Source organism: Triticum aestivum, chromosome 2B (genome assembly GCF_018294505.1).
Source record: "Triticum aestivum cultivar Chinese Spring chromosome 2B, IWGSC CS RefSeq v2.1, whole genome shotgun sequence".
Classification (NCBI taxonomy): domain Eukaryota; kingdom Viridiplantae; phylum Streptophyta; class Magnoliopsida; order Poales; family Poaceae; genus Triticum; species Triticum aestivum.
The window spans coordinates 585,704,572-585,710,885 of record NC_057798.1 but is presented as its reverse complement, the minus strand read 5'-3'; positions in this window follow the sequence as shown (position 1 = coordinate 585,710,885).

The window sequence follows — 6,314 nt, the reverse complement described above, 5'->3', positions numbered from 1 at the left end:
TGTTGCAGGGGCCACAACCGAGGTGGCAACCCTGAAGGAGGCGGTCTCCAAGGCCGAAAACAGTGCGGACCTAGAGCGCACCGAGCAAGAGAAGCAGGAGGCGCGAGTGGCGGAGGTGCGGCAAGAGCTCCAGGCTCTCGTGGAAAAACATGAGAGTTTGGAGCGTGACTCGAAGACTCGAGAGTCCGAGCTCACCTTGGCTCTTGAGAGTGCCAAAAATGATAAGGCCGAAGCCCAGAAGGCCCTCCAGGAGATCGAGGCGATGAAGAAAATAGCGGCGGGTAAGGCATTATTTATGCAAATCAAGAATATAAAACTTAATTATTTGCTACCTACCCAAATTCGGAGCTCTCCAGGAGCGTTCGACGATCTGCCCCGTAGTGTGTTTGATGCCGCCGCCTACTACTGAACCGAAGAGGGGAGCTCGACGGAAAAAGTGTTCTGGTCTCAGTATGCTGAGGCCGAACATCCGGTGCCCCTAAGCGACCAGCTGAAGCAGCTGGCCGAGCTCCACAAGGTGGCCGAACAGGCCATGAAGGGCCTCATAGCTCGGCTGTGGCCTGGAGAAGCCATGCCTGGGAGCTACTTCGGTCTGGTGCGGCGGCTGGTGCACGCGTGTCCGTGGATTGAGGTCGTCAAGCGTTCCGTCTGCATCGAAGGTGCCCGTCGGGCCCTTACCCGCACTAAAGTGCACTCGGGCAAGCTGGACGCTGAGAAGCTTTTGACGGACGTGCCACCGCCGGGCTAGGAGTATCGCACGCCCGAGATGTATTATAAGAGTGTCCTGAAGGGTGCTCGCCGTATAGCGGACGAATGCTCCAAAGATGTAATTTTTGAGTAGGCTCGCATCTGTTATCCAATACAATGAAAACTTTGTTCATATGCGTTAAGCAACGCTTGTTAATTAAAAATATTACCTTCTGTGCGGCCGTTTATCAAATCTGAGAGATGCAAGTCGTCGTCTTCGACCCCCATGCCACGAGTGCAGGGGTGTTCGGGATAAACCTGAACGCTCTTGTTCCCATTCTTGGGTCCATCTAGGGAGGCGCTCAGCACAACGAACCAGGCCGTCGGACTTATAATGCTTTATCACTCTCACTTAGCCATAGAATTCTATAATTTTAAATTTCGCGAAGCCCCTAGTATTCGGAAGACCGAGTTTGGGGCGCTATCCACGCCTGGGCCGGATAAGTCCGGTTCCTCGCTCTAAGCGGCATAAGTCTTTAAGGACTCGAAAAACCTCGCGAACAGCGACCGGTCTCTCGCACTATCATGACAGACAGTTTTAGCTTTCTCTACTGAGGTGTTAACCCAGCTCAACTAGGGCACAATCGCAGTAGTTCTCCCAGCGCTACCTTAGCCAACAATGCGGAACGTAAGGTACCAAAACATGGGACCGGGCAAACCCAACTATTGACCAAAGACATGATTCGGAGCCGATGCATATAGTCCTATAAGTTCGGGGTGCCGCACTTATGAGAGTGTTCGGTCTTCTCACACCATGTTATGGGGTGCTCAAGCCCCTGGCGTATTGCCGTACCAAAGTGTATGGCTGCATAATGTCATGACCGAACATATATATATAAAAGGAATACAATAATAGATAGAAGCTATGTATTGTTTATTATTAAGGGGCTGCTATGAAAGCAGAACGATACAAATAGTGCGATAAGCAAGAGATGGGATTATTTGACATGTCCCCTTCCAGGGGCAAGCTGCGGGTTTTGTAAGTAAAAACAGGTATTTAACTCGTTATATAGGCCACCTGGACATTCGACGCGGCTTGTCCTCACCCTGGCTGTTGCATCGTGTGTTCGGCGAGTGTATTGCCGGACAGGCCTTTTGAGTAGTTGGGTTCTGAAAGTATATATATAAAAAAAGGAAAACAGCCGAATAGGGAGCCCCTAAGTGCGGTTGAGCCGCATTCCGGGCGTGCTGTAGTTGTGCCCTTCCCCTTATGCCCATCGTATTTTCAAAGGGTAATTATGTACGCGTGGTACCGATAGCACCATCTGACGAGGGCTGGGGTTGGGGCCGCACTGCTATTCTTGCTCGGATCGTGCCGGACGGCTCTGTTGTAGGTTGCTTCGGGCGCGCTTGACGTTGTCCGAACGTTTGATACCCGGATTGGAGAGCTGCCTTGAGAGGCTGCTTTGTATTTCCGCCGCCAGGGCCACTGTGTGCTCCTCCGTTCGAAGAGAGCGTTCAGTGTTTCCATTTACCGTGATGACTCCGCGAGGGCCTGGCATCTTGAGCTTGAGATATGCGTAGTGCGGCACCGCATTGAACTTTGCAAATGCGGTTCGTCCGAGCAGGGCATGATAGCCACTGCGGAATGGGACTATGTCGAAGATTAACTCTTCACTTCGGAAATTATCCAGGGATCCGAAGACCACTTCGAGTGTAATTGAGCCTGGGCAGCTGGCTTCTACACCCAGTATGACACCTTTAAAGGTTGTCTTTGTGGATTTGATCCTTGAAGGATCTATACCCATTTTTCGCACTGTATCCTGATAAAGCAGGTTCAGGCTGCTGCCACCGTCCATTAGGACTCTGGTGAGGTGAAATCCGTCGATAATTGGGTCTAGGACCAATGCGGCGAATCCGCCATGACGGATGCAGGAGGACCATAGGTTGAACTTTGGGGCGACTGGCTCCAACGCATAGACGTCCTTGAGAGCACGCTTCCGCTCCCTTTTGGGGATGTGGGTTGCGTATATCATGTTCACCGTCCGCACTTGCGGGGGGAATCCCTTCTGTCATCTGTTATTCGGCAGCCGGGGATCCTCCTCGTCATTGCTACGCAGCCCCTTGTCTCTGGTTTCGGCACTTAACTTGCCTGCCTGCTTGAACACCCAACAATCCCTGTTGGTGTGGTTGGCTGGTTGTTCGGGGGTGCCTTGTATCTGGCACGAGCGGTCAAGTATCCGGTCTAAATTGGATGGGCCCGGAGGGTTTCTTTCGAATGGCTTCTTCCGCTGACCGGGTTTAGAGCCTCTGAATCCGGCGTTGACTGTCGTATCCTCAGTATTGTCGCCGTTAATGCGGCGCTTGTGTTTGTTGCGACTTGACCGGCCATTACTGTCCTTGGTATCCGAATTACCAGGGTTCTTGGTTATGTTATTGCTACGAGCCAGCCAGCTGTCTTCGCCCGCGCAGAAGCGGGTCATGAGTGTCGTGAGGGCTGCCATAGATTTCGGCTTTTCCTGTCCTAGGTGCCGGGCAAGCCATTCATCTCGGATGTTGTGCCTGAAGGTAGCAAGGGCCTCGGCGTCCGGACAGTCGACTATTTGATTTTTCTTAGTTAGGAACCGTGTCCAGAATTACCTGGCCGATTCCCCTGTCTACTGGATTATGTGGCTTAGGTCATCGGCGTCTGGTGGTCGCACATAAGTGCCCTAGAAGTTGTCAAGGAATGCGGATTCCAGGTCCTCCCAGCAACTAATTGACTCTGCTGGTAGGCTGTTAAGCCAATGTCGAGCTGGTCCTTTAAGCTTGAGCGGAAGGTATTTGATGGCATGTAGATCATCACCACGGGCCATGTGGATATGAAGGAGATAATCCTCGATCCAAACCGCCGGATCTGTTGTGCCATCGTATGATTCGATGTTCACGGGTTTAAAACCCTCGGGGATTTCATGATCCATTACTTTGTCTGTGAAGCATAGTGGGTGTGCGGCGCCCCTGTACTGGGCTATATCACGACGCAGCTCAAATGAGCTTGGTCTGTTGTATTCGGCCGGGCCGTACTTATCTTGTTCGGCGTGACGGCTAGCGTCACGTGAAGCAGGGCGCCCATGCGATCCGTAGATCGATCTTTCTTGCCTTGCCTTATTCTCCAATATGTCTCGCAGGTCAGTTGCGTCTCCCCGTACTCTGGTATGTTTTGAGCGGTGCCGGGGTGCGGCTTGGGTCGAGGGCCTGAAGGCCTCTCTGTCGTGGCCACGGGGTGGCCGATCGGGCGCATCATACGCTAGTGATGTAGGTTTAGTTGCTTCCTCCTCAAGTTGGGGTAGCAGCCTGTGCTTTGGATAGCTCTTGGAGGGGCGCTCGAGTTTATAATCCTCGGCCGCTAGGACTTCGGTCCATCTGTCGGCTAGCAAGTCTTGGTCAGCTCTAAGCTGCTGCTGTTTTTTCTTGAGGCAGCTAGCCGTGGCCATAAGCCTGTGTTTGAAACGCTCTTGTTCGACGGGGTCCTCTGGCACAACAAATTTGTCGTCGTCCTCAACCTCTCTGTCGGCCGCTCTCTCATGAGGGCTGGCTCCTTCGTCCTTCTGCACTGAATCCTGCTGGAGGGGGTTATCTTCGGCACTGTCCGGCGTGTTGTTATCTCCGGTGCTGGAATCGCCGTTTTTGCTTTGGCGGGACTTAGAGCGGCGCCGCTGACGTCGGCGCTTGGGTTGCTTCTTGGAGGGGTCATCCTCTGTTTTTTCCTCGCCATCCCCTGCTTTGGGGGTGTCCACCATGTATATGTCATATGACGAGGTGGCTTTCCAGTTCCCTATAGGTGCTGGTTCTTGATCATCTCCTTCATCGGCGTCCATACCGTCGATGTCTTCGGACTCAAAGTCGAGCATGTTGGTTTAATCATCGAGAGTTGCTACGAAGTGGGTGGTAGGTGGGCCTCAAATTTCTTCGTCGTCCGTATCCCAACCATGCTGACCGTAGTTCGGCCAGGGCTCTCCTGACAAAGAGAGAGACTTTACTGAGTTCAGGATATCGCCAAAGGGCAAGTGCTGAAAGACGTCCGCTGCGGTGAACTCCATGATCGGAGCCCAATTGGGTTCTATCGGAAGGGGTGCGGAATATTCGGAGTCCGGAACAGAGTCCGGCATCTTGGAGTCACAAGCCTTGCAAAGGACTAGGCCGGTATTCGTCTCTATCGCCATAGTGATTGCGGCTCCTGGGGTGGCGTCCAACCGTCCATCCCCGACTAGCGCAGTCAGCTCCGAGCTAATGGTCGGAGCGGGCACCTGAGTGATGCTTTGGGCGCCGTCCGGCGGCAGAGCTATATCATGCCCATCATAACAGTGCGGCATGCTCGGCCGTGGCTCGAATTTGTCGAAGATCAAGTCCCCGTGGATGTCGTCCGTGTAGTTCAAACTTACGAACCTGACCTGATGGCCAGGGGCGTAGCTTTCGATCTGCTCCAGATGGCCAAGCGAGTTGGCCTGCAGTGCGAAGCCGCCGAATACGAAGATCTATTCGGGGAGGAAAGTCTCACCCTGGACCGCATCGTGATTGATGATCTAAGAAGCCATCGGGCCTAAAGGCGATGACATAGAGGAACTCTCAATGAAAGCACCAATGTCGGTGTCAAAACTGGCGGATCTCGGGTAGGGGGTCCCGAACTATGCGTCTAGGCGGATCGTAACAGGAGACAAGGGACACGATGTTTTTACCCAGGTTCGGGCCCTCTCGATGGAGGTAAAACCCTACTCCTGCTTGATTAATATTGATGATATGGGTAGTACAAGAGTGGATCTACCACGAGATCAGAGAGGCTAAACCCTAGAAGCTAGCCTATGGTATGATTGTTGTTCGTCCTATAGACTAAAACTCTCTGGTTTATATAGGCACCGGAGAGGGCTAGGGTTACACAGAGTCGGTTACAATGGGAGGAGATCTTCATATCGTATCGCCAAGCTTGCCTTCCACGCCAAGGAAAGTCCCATCCGGACACGGGACAGAGTCTACAATCTTGTATCTTCATAGTCTGGGAGTCTGGCCAAAGGTCATAGTCCGGCCATCCGGACACCCCCTAAACCAGGACTCCCTCAAACGTGATCCAGAGGACTTGGAGTGCAATTCAAGAAGCTCCTGAGGCGGCCACGAGGGTGGAGGGCGCGCCCCCTATCTCGTGGGGCCCTCGGGCATCCACCGACATACTTCTTCCTCCTATATATACCCATATACCCCGAAACCATCGAGGGCGCAACCAAAAAATTATTTCCGCCACCATAACATTCTGTATCCACGAGATCCCATCTTGGAGCCGTCGCCGGCGTTTTGCCGGAGGGGGAATCCACCATGGAGGGCCTCTACATCAATCCCAAGGCCTCTCCGATGAGTTGTGAGTAGTTTACCACAGACCTTCGGGTCCGTAGTTATTAGCTAGATGGCTTCTTCTCTCTTTTTTGATCTCAATACCATGTTCTCCTTCCTCTCCTTGGAGATCTATTCGATGTAACTCTTTTTGTGGTGTGTTTGTCGAGATCCGATGAATTGTGGGTTTATGATCAAGTTTATCTATGAGAAATATTTGAATCTCCTCTGAATTCTTTTATGTATGATTGAGTTATCTTTGCAAGTCT